Source organism: Oncorhynchus gorbuscha, linkage group LG15, assembly GCF_021184085.1.
Source record: "Oncorhynchus gorbuscha isolate QuinsamMale2020 ecotype Even-year linkage group LG15, OgorEven_v1.0, whole genome shotgun sequence".
Classification (NCBI taxonomy): Eukaryota; Metazoa; Chordata; class Actinopteri; order Salmoniformes; family Salmonidae; genus Oncorhynchus; species Oncorhynchus gorbuscha.
In genome coordinates, this window is record NC_060187.1 from 73,183,218 (window position 1) to 73,194,525 (window position 11,308).

The window sequence follows — 11,308 nt, forward strand, 5'->3', positions numbered from 1 at the left end:
CTTATCTACCGCACGGCACCGCCTTTCAGAAACAATTTCTCTCTATGGAAAACACTGATAAAGATTCCCCTTCTTCTTAAAAATAAAACAAAAAAATGACTGAGATTGTTGGGGTTTATCCTCTGTTTAATATGTAGTTGGTAACCTACAGGCTAGAGATCCATCCGAGGGGAACACACCACCACTCTGTAGTCCTCCTCATTGCTAAAAATAAAGGTGCCTTGACATTTGATGCGAGTGCCATCTGAAGCGGGCCATTGAACCCTTTTTGGTGCTATCTAGCACCATTTCTTCAAGTAGTGCACCTTTCGGCTTATTGTAGTTAATCTGTGTTCATTTAGTTCCTGTACAATTCAAGGGTCTGTATTCGCTCCATGTTATTTCCACCTGTTTTGTCCACGCAATATCTTCTCCATTTACCAAATGTAGGTCCTATGCTCTACATGCACCCCAGTGGAGACGGCTGAGGGGAGAACGGCTCATAATAATGGCTGGAATGGAGTGAATTGAATGGCATCAAATATCATGGAAACCATGTTTGGTGTATTTGATACCTTTCCACCTAGTCCACTCCAGCCATTGCCACGAGCCTGTCCTCCCCAATTAAGGTGCCACCAACTTCCTGTGATGCATCCTAATCCCTTCCCATAATGATAACATTTTCCATTCTCCTATATGTTGACTTAAATCCACACTTTCCACATAATCCTTATATTCTTCCCATATTACATTTACTCTGTACTCTGCATGTCTTCCCTCTCCCCTTCATGTCTCAGCAGACACACACACACACACACACACACACACACACACACACACACACACACACACACACACACACACACACACACACACACACACACACACACACACACACACACACACACACACACACACACACACACACACACACACACACACACACACACACACTGTGGGTCTGTTTGACACGTTTAGTGTCAAAGCTATCTCAAGCCTTTTTTACTTGACATTTAAGGCCTACTCTCATTTCACTCCAAATGTCGCCGGGGCTCCTGTGTTGCTTTGCCTGTCTCAGACTCCAGGGAGTGGACAGATGGGCTACATGAGAACCAGCTAAGAATGTCTGGGCATCCATCTGATGGCTGGAACATGTGTATGAAAGCAATAAATGATGCCCTTCCAGGTCTATAACACATCCGAGGCTGGAGGGCATTTTTTTCTCACGCCTAATCACAAATTATCTTCACACAATTAAAGCAATGTTCAGTTGTTCTAAACTAATTCAATCTCTGTATGCCTAATGATAACCTTGAATATAGATATTGATCTCTACTCCTTAGGCTTAGAGCGACTCCTCGTATTGTTAATATCCTAATGCACTGGAGACAACAGAGAGCAAAAGACAGGGTCAACGACTGAATGAGACGAATCAAACATGCTGCTTCAACACGCAGCTCAGAGGTTACACACCAGGATTTGTACAAGGACAACCATCTATAAATCGTAACATGGGTGAACACCGTTAGAAATGAATAAAGTCCCTGGCTGATGGCTGATAAGGCATCTCCAGGAAAAACCCCTATGAATCCACCAGGTCGTCCCGCGCCGCCGGAGAAATTCCATTTCGTCATTCTGTGATAAGAGACAAGTGATAGCAGATAACGACCTATGTCAACACAAGCTCAATTAAAAATGTGGAGACTTAAAACTCAATATTATCTCAACAAACATAATGCAATTTATTCTACTAACATTACCAGTTTAAGTTCAGGAGGTTATGGATAAAAGAGTAAAAAATGGATGTTGATTGATAGTTGAGGGGAAAGGACAAGGGGTCTCCCTTAGGCTTAGTGCAGACAGGCGATGGTAGCTTTATTGGGTTCCCACGCTATCTGGGAGGGAGGATATGAGTGGTGTCTGGGAAACGCAGATCTCCAAGGTAATTAGAAACCCAAGTGACTTCCCTAATCAGAATGTATGTCATTGAATGATGCACATGAATACATATAAACATAAAGGTATAGCGTATATGGCTTAACGTCCTGAAGCACTGCCAATATTAAATCAACGCTACACGTTGTCAAGACTCCAAGGACTATTCAATCAAAGCTGCATTGCAGAATTTATGCAGAAGCAAACAAGCAGAAAGACTTATTTAACAGATATATGTTTATAATTAAGCAATAAGGCACAAAGTGGTGTGGTATATGCCCAATATACCATGGTTAAGGGCCGTCCTTAAGCACAACGCAACGCGGAGTGCCTGGATACAACCCTTAGCCGTGGTATATTGGCCATATACCACAAACCCCCCGAGGTGCCTTATTGCTATTATAAACTGGATACCAACGTAATTATAGCAGTAAAAATAAATGTTTTGTCATACTGGTGGTATACAGTCTGATATACCAAGGCTGTCAGCCAATCAGCTTTCAGGGCTCGAACCACCCAATTTATAATGTCCAATAAGACACCTGTATGTTCACTGGTCAGTGGGTAATAGCTAGTTGCGTGAACAATAATACAGCAAATGCATTGCTGACGCATGTTTCCTTGAGCCCTAAATCAAATAGAATTTACATTTCCTGAGATAAATGGATGTCAAATAGAATATATAACACATACTTGTTAAAGGGCATTACCCACCAAATCAAACGAATGTACGCATTTACCCCTGATATATTTGTGCTGCATTTAAAATGACTAATGATTTGGATGAAGAACGGAGTTTTAGTTTTGCATCATCCTCCTGAACATGTTGTTTTTTATTATTAATAATCTGCAGTCAAAATATGGCAGATTAGCTGCGCCAGTATGATGATTCATATTTTGGCAAGGATGTGGCAATAAGGAAATACAAATAGCATAAAACGTTATAGCTAAAAATGTGGTATTTATATCTATCTAGAAGACACTGTGCAGCACAGAGGCACATATTTACAAAGTGACTCTAACAAGGGCATGACTGCAGTTGCACAGTATCAGAGCTCACCTCGGATGAAACTGCAGTTCTGCCAACCCAGAGATGTTCTAATGAGCTTGTTACAGTAGAATGTTTCATTAGGGCCTGGTCCTCTGGAGGGATGGAAGATGTGGTGGTAGAAAGCAGTGTGCTCCTCTGGGGCCATGGAGCAGTGGTGTTAGTGAGAGAGCAGTCTGGTTGTGCTGCTCCTGTGTCGTCTATAGATCATCTGAGGACAGATCGATCACAGGGGTAATTCCATGCTTTCTCTGCTTTAGCGACACAGAAGCCCCTATACAGTACCAGCCCTCTCCCTTCCTTTCTCCATCTCTCCCTCCCTCTCCCTTCCTTTCTCCATCTCTCCCTCTATCTCTCCCTTCCTCTCTCCCTCTCCCTTCCTCTCTCCCTCTCTCCATCTCTCTCTCCCTCCATCTTTCCCTCCTTCCATCTCTCCCTTCCTATCTCCCTCTCTACCGCTTTTCTCTCTCTCTCTCGTTTCATACTGTGAGCCCCAATTTAAAGCTCTGTCTAATCGATACCTGTTAAGAGCAGACGTTTTTGGGGCTGCAGATCCCGCATCGCCCCCTGTTTCCTTTTGTGAGAAAGCCCAAACTTCTGATTTCTATCCACGCCTGGCTACATGTGGAGTTATTGATTAACATGACACCTCTTTCTAACCTTCAGATTGCTTCTCTTCTCCACTCAACCTCGCCGCAACAGTTTGTAGATTGTGACGAATATTCCTGCAACCCTTCTAGAAGCTAATTCATTTGTGCTCTGTGGCAAACATAAAATACTTGGAAACAGACTTGTGTCTGATTCGAAGACTGTCATTATTATTCTTTTTGTGTGTGTGTGTGTGTGTGTGTGTTTGCGTGCGCGTACTGTATGTTTGTGTGTTCCACCCAGCAGCACAGGTGTAAATGTTTAATGTACTTTTTGACTGACATAGAACATGGTTTGGCCACCAAGCCTATATGTCACCACCGATAAATCCACTATAATTGAGAATTTCAATAAGCATTTTTCTACGGCTGGCCATGCTTTCCACCTGGCTACCCCAACCCCGGTCAACAGCACTGCCCCCCCCCCCCCACAGCAACTCGCCCAAGCCTTCCCCATTTCTCCTTCTCCCAAATCCAGTCAGCTGATGTTCTGAAAGAGCTGCAAAATCTGGACCCCTACAAATTAGCCAGGCTAGACAATCTGGACCCTTTCTTTCTAAAATTATCTGCCAAAATTGTTGCAACCCCTTTTACGAGCCTGTTCAACCTCTCTTTCGTGTCGTCTGATATTCCCAAAGATTGGAAAGCAGCTGGGTCATCCCCCTCTTCAAAGGCGGGGACACACTTGACCCAAACTGCTACAGACCTATATCTATCCTACCCTGCCATTCTAAGGTCTTCGAAAGCCAAGTCAACAAACAGATTACCGACCTTTTTGAATCCCACCATACCCACCATAGCCATATTCATTGACCTGGCCAAGGTTTTCAACTCTGTCAATCACCACATCCTCATCGGCAGACTCGATAGACTTGGTTTCTCAAATGATTGCCTCGCCTGGTTCACCAACTACTTCTCTGATACAGTTCAGTGTGTCAAATCGGCGGGCCTGTTGTCTGGGCCTCTGGCAGTCTCTATGGGGGTGCCACAGGGTTCAATTCTTGGACCGACCCTCTTCTCTGTATACATCAATGATGTCGTTCTTGCTGCTGGTGAGTCTCTGATCCACCTCTACGCAGACGACACCATTCTGTATACTTCTGGCCCGTCTTTGGACACTGTGTTAAAAACCCTCCAGACGAGCTTCAATGCCATACAACTCTCCATTTGTGGCCTCTAATTGCTCTTAAATGCGAGTAATACTAAATGCTGATAGCTTCCCGCACCTGCCCGGCCGTCCAGCATCACTACTCTGGACTGTTCTGACTTAGCATATGTGGACAACTACAAATATCTAGGTGTCTGGTTAGACTGTAAACTCTCCTTCCAGACGCACATCAAACATCTCCAATCCAAAGTTAAATCTAGAATTGGCTTCCTATTTCACAACAAAGCATCCTTCACTCATGCTGCCAAACATACCCTTGTAAAACTGACCATCCTACTGATCCTCAACTTCTGCGATGTCATTTACAAAATAGCCTCCAATACCCTACTCAATAAATTGGATGCAGTCTATCACAGTGCCATCCGTTTGGTCACCAAAGCCCCATATACTACCCACCACTGTGACCTGTATGCTCTCGTTGGCTGGCCCTCGCTTCATACTCGTCGCCAAACCCACTGGCTCCAGGTCATCTACAAGACCCTGCTAGGTAAAGTCCCCCCTTATCTCAGCTTGCTGGTCACCATAGCAGTACCCACCCGTAGCACTCGCTCCAGCAGGTATATCTCTCTGGTCACCCCCAAAACCAATTCTTCCTTTGGCCGCCTCTCCTTCCAGTTCTCTGCTGCCAATGACTGGAACGAACTACAAAAATCTCTGAAACTGGAAACACATATCTCCCTCACTAGCTTTAAGCACCAGCTGTCAGAGCAGCTCACAGATTACTGCACCTGTACATAGCCCATCTATAATTTAGCCCAAACAACTACATTTATTTATTTATTTATTTTGCTCCTTTGCATCCCATTATTTCTATATCTACTTTGCACATTCTTCCACTGCAAATCTACCATTCCAGTGTTTTACTTGCTATTTTGTATTTACTTCGCCACCACAGCCTTTTTTTGCCTTTACCTCCCTTATCTCACCTCATTTGCTCACATTGTATATAGACTTATTTTTCTACTGTATTATTGACTGTATGTTTGTTTTACTCCATGTGTAACTCTGTTGTTGTTGTATGTGTCGAACTGCTTTGCTTTATCCTGGCCAGGTCGCAATTGTAAATGAGAACTTGTTCTCAACTTACCTACCTGGTTAAATAAAGGTTAAATAAAATACAATTCTACAGATCCCACTCCTTTATATACTATGTGTCTGATCTGTGTGTGTGTGTGTGTGTGTGTGTGTGTGTGTGTGTGTGTGTGTGTGTGTGTGTGTGTGTGTGTGTGTGTGTGTGTGTGTGTGTGTGTGTGTGTGTGTGTGCGTGCGTGCGTGTGTGTGTGCGTGCGTGTGTGCGTGTGTGTGTGTGTGTGTGCGTGCGTGCGTGCGAATCCCCCAATTTGGATGGGAGAGGCAGAGCTGTTTTAGTCTAAATGAGCTCCCCCGGCGATTCCCTTTCTCCACAGACTGTTTCAGTCCTTATCCCTCCCTGTAGGTATACACACAACACAGATTTCCTGACCAGCCACAACTCTCTCTACCACACACACATGCACACACACACACACACATGCACACCTACATACTGACACGGACATATTAATGTACAGTATGACCTTCATCTGAAATGGTTTTAGCCACATCTCTCACTAGATCTCCAGTTTAGAAGAAAACATTCAGGCTGATTCTCTGCCACATCATTGACATTCAAAGTGTACCATGGGCCAGATAGTTACATCCCAAAGTGTAACATGGGCCAGATAGTTACATCCCAAAGTGTACCATGGGCCAGATAGTTACATCCCAAAGTGTACCATGGGCCAGATAGTTACATCCCAAAGTGTACCATGGGCCAGATAGTTACATCCCAAAGTGTACCATGGGCCAGATAGTTACATCCCAAAGTGTACCATGGGCCAGATAGTTACATCCCAAAGTGTACCATGGGCCAGATAGTTACATCCCAAAGTGTACCATGGGCCAGATAGTTACATCCCAAAGTGTACCATGGGCCAGATTGTTACATCCCAAATGAGGTAGACAGAAGGTCTTTAAATTCTGCACAACCTTTGCTCAAACAAACCAATTGTTTACAAGACTGCTAATTAATTCATCATTCTTAATTTACTGTAGATTTACAGAGCCAGGAAAATAATCAGTGATCCACGCTATGTGTACCTGGACAAATCCAGTCTACCACGTTCAGCAAACACTCCCCCAAAAATTCTGCTACAAAAAGGCAGAGAGATGGGCTGAAATAGTTTCATTGAATGACAAGTTAGTCGACAAAATACACCCACACACAAGAGGCAAATAAGGTACAACTCCTGTGCTGCAGACACACACGAGTAGACACAGAAAACAGGTGCATTCAACCACCCACTTAACCAGCCCTGCATGTAAGCTACAAAGACATACACAACACCGTAGACACACATTCATACACACCACAGGAGGTTGGTGGCACCTTAATTGGGGAGGACAGGCACATGGTAATGGCTGGAGAGGGATACGTGGAAAGGTATCAACAACATCCAACACATGGTTTTCATGGTTTCATGTGTTGGATGCCATTCCATCTGCTCCGTTCCAGACGTTATCATGAGCCGTCCTCTCCTCAGCAGCCTCCACTGGGAGACACACGTGTCCACACACACAATCACGCTCGCACACGGACACACAAAGCAAACACACTGCAGTTGTCTACCGATTGATATTCAGCTGATCACCGTGTTGTCGCAGTCCATTCTCTCAATCAGGGAGCTGGAGGAGGGCGGTAGAGGTGATGGTCTCCTCCAAATGGACTGGCACAGAAGTGCACCGAACACAGCGCTGAAAGTAACGATTTCAAATTGAAAAAAGAGCCACACACACAATAACAAAATAAATTGTAATATATATATATATATAATATAAAAAATATATAAAATAAACTGCCCTTGACAATGATAGGTAAGGTATAAAAGGGGCTGGAGATTGAAACAAAACTCGTCACTCTCTAGCTTAGATGCCTTTTTTTCTCATCTGAATTTGGAAATTGATATACCTCTCTCTTTTTCTCTCTCCCACTCTCTTCCTTCTATATCCCTCTCTACCCTACCCCCTCCCTCCTTCCCTCTCTCTCTGGTCTGTATCATCTCATTGTGATGGAAGTCAGATGAGAGAGAGAGAGAGAGAGAGAGAGAGAGAGAGAGAGAGAGAGAGAGAGAGAGAGAGAGAGAGAGAGAGAGAGAGAGAGAGAGAGAGAGAGAGAGAGAGAGAGAAAAAAATTCTCAGCTCCACACAAAGACAATACTGGACCCAGCACCAGCCTGCCTGGCCACGCCATTCAATATGTGAGATGAGGCGTCTGCCACGTCGGCTTTGAAATGACAAATGCCACTGCTTTTAATGACAGGGATACCGCAGGCGAATGATTGAATGTGGAGTTACCCTCTGTGGAGAACGAGGGAGCGGGGTGAAAGAGAAAAGGAGGAAGACGATTGCTCATAAAGACGAGAAGACTGAAGGCGACTACAGCTTGCAAATTTACACAACGTCTGATCTTGGGTTCAAAGTTAAGTTTATGAGCAGCGTGGTCATTCAGTGTAACTAAGAGACATTGCACTTTTGGAAGCTTACATTTCTATACCAATGAATTGAGAGGCAGGACTGATTGTTAGGGACCCTGTATATTACAATCTATTTCTTACATAACCTGGTTTACAACCTTTAGAAAATGCCAAAAATAAAACAGCAACTTAACCAATGTTTCTTGACAGTACAGTATGCTCTCTTATGACCTCCAGCTCCTGCCTCACCCACAGCTGTACAGTCGAGAGAAGCATAAGGTCGGAGGGAGAGCTGGATAGTGTAGTCTAACACTGACCCCTGCCCTTGGTTCAAGGCCAAAGGATAAAGCAATGCTGATGAGCTCATTCATTCTGTACCTATGGCATATTCACACCAAAAAATCCCTCTTTATTTACATGAAGGTCTTTGGTATAATCTTTGAAGGTTTGAAGGTCAATTGGCTGCACCATCACAAGCTGGCTTGGCCTAGAGATCAGATCTCTCTTCACTATACCCAAATCTGACCTATAGACTCTGTGATCACTGTACAGCACATACAATGTTTAGGGAAAGTGTATCAAGATAGGTTTGTGGTTACATTGAAACAACTTTCATCCCACGATGTTAATTGATGAAATGACGAGTCTCATATAGCTAGGAGTGCTGAGTCGGTCTACCCTGCACTCCAGCAGGGGTCTGTCTCTCTTCTGTTATTCTTTCTTTACCTTCCTTTATCACCCTCATCTCTCACTCTGTTCCAAACAAACAAGCACACACACGAGCACACACACACACACAGCGGCTGCACCATGTGAAAATACACTCCCGTAGACTGCATTCCATTCCAAAGGTTAGACGAGCTGCAATGAAACAAATATAGGAAACACACAGAACAATTCCACATCACTGTGCCTGGTGGACTCACTGTGGGAGGGAGGGAGGGAAACAACTTGAAAAAAAAGAATAGGAAACTGGTAATGATCCCTCACTCCATTAGGGCTCTGCAGTCTGTTTCCTGCTGGAAGATGGCCTCGGCTGCCAGCTCCACAGCCCAGAACTGCCCAAGGGTCAAAGATCATCAGCAGTCCAGTGCAGTGGAACACACACACACACACACACACACACACACACACACACACACACACACACACACACACACACACACACACACACACACACACACACACACACACACACACACACACACACACACACACACACACACACACACGGCACAGCGTGATCGAGGTAAATTGTTTACAGCTTGAAGACAAAAGAAGACGGGGAAAAATCCCTTTTCCTCGAAGGTCATTCAACTTTAAAATGTAAAAGTGGTTTGGAAGGTGTAGCATAGCAAAACATGTACGGGCCTTTTAGTTTGGCTTTGTCTGTTTTGCTCCTTCACTCTCTCCATTTCAGCTCTGGGGTACCTTGGGAATCATTTATCCGAGAGGGAGAAGAAGGAGGAGCAGGAGGAAGAGGAGGAGGAGGAGGAGGAGGATGCTCATCTACAAACAATGCAAACACAAAAGTGCTAGAGCATTGTTAACATTCAGAGACAGATGCAACTATTCCCTGCCTGCCTGTATTCCAAATCAAATCAAATGTTTTTGGTCACATAGACATGGTTAGCAGATGTTAATGCGAGTGTAGCGAAATGCTTGTGCTTCTAGTTCCGACAATGCAGTAATATCTAACAAGTAATCTAACAAATTCACAACAACTACCTTATACACACAAATGTAAGGGATGAATATGTACATATAAATATATGAATGACCGATGGCCGTACGGCATAGGCAAGATGAGATGAGTGATATAGGATATGTAAACATTATTAAAATGGCAATGTTTAAGGTGACTAGTGATACCTTTATTAAGTCAATTTATTAAAGTGGCCAGAGACTTGAGTCTGTATGTTGGCAGCAGCCACTCAATGTTAGTGGTGGCTGTTTAACAGTCTGATGGCCTTGAGATAGAAGCTGTTTTTCAGTCTCTCGGTCCCAGCTTTGATGCACCTGTACTGACCTCGCCTTCTGGATGATAGCGGGGTAAACAGGCAGTGGCTCGGGTGGTTGTTGTCCTTGATGATCTTTTTGGCCTTCCTGTAACATTGGGTGGTGTAGGTGTGGGTGGACCATTTCATTTTGTCCGTAATGTTTACGCCAAGGAACATAAAACTTTCCACCTTCTCCACTACTGTCCCGTCGATGTGGATACGGGGATGCTCCCACTGCTGTTTCCTGAAGTCCACGATAATCTCCTTTGTTTGGTTGGCGTTGAGTGAGAGGTTATTTCCCTGACACCACACTCAGAGTCTCGTCATTGTTGGTAATCAAGTCTACCACTGTAGTGTTGTCTGCAAACTTGATGATTGAGTTGGAAGCGTGCATGGTCACGCAGTCATGGCTGAACAGGGAGTACAGGAGAGGGCTGAGAATGCACCCTTGTGGCCCCAGTGCTAAGGATCAGCGGGGTGGAGATTTTACTTCCTACCTTCACCACCTGGGGGTGACCCGTCAGAAAGTCCAGGTCCAGTTGCACAGGGCGGGGTCGAGACCCAGGGTTTCGAGCTTAATGATGAGTTTGGAGGGTACTATGGTATTAAATGCTGAGCTGTAGTCAATGAACAGCATTCTTACATAGGTATTCCTCTTGTCCAGATGGAATAGGGCAATGTGCAGTGTGATGGAGATTGCATTGTCTGTGGACCTGTTCGGGTGTTAAGCATATTGGACAGGGTCTAGGGTATCAGGTAGGGTGGAGGTGATATATGAGCATGTATCCTGCAGTAGTGTGTCGGGGGCTAGGGTCAGTTATATCTGGAGTATTTCCCCTGTCTTATCCTGTGTCCTGTGTGAATTTTAAGTTCTCTAATTCTTTCTCTCCTTTCCTTTCCTTTCCTTTCCTCCTCTCTCTCTCTCTCTCTCTCTCTCTCTCTCTCTCTCTCTCTCTCTCTCTCTCTCTCTCTCTCTCTCTCTCTCTCTCTCTCTCTCTCTCTCTCTCTCTCTCTCTCTCTCTCTCTCTCTCTCTCTCTCT

General features: G+C 44.5%; 1 long non-coding RNA gene across 1 annotated transcript in view; it reads right to left on the bottom strand.

Moving 5' to 3' along the window:
- Positions 1-893: 893 nt before the first annotated feature.
- Positions 894-11,308, bottom strand: part of LOC123997570 — an 18,115-nt gene continuing 7,700 nt past the window's right edge. The window contains exons 2-4 of the long non-coding RNA XR_006832132.1: positions 7,425-7,549; positions 2,975-3,173; positions 894-1,614 (exon numbers count right to left, since the gene is read on the bottom strand). This is a non-coding gene — a long non-coding RNA (uncharacterized LOC123997570). The remainder of the gene's footprint in view (positions 1,615-2,974; positions 3,174-7,424; positions 7,550-11,308) is intronic.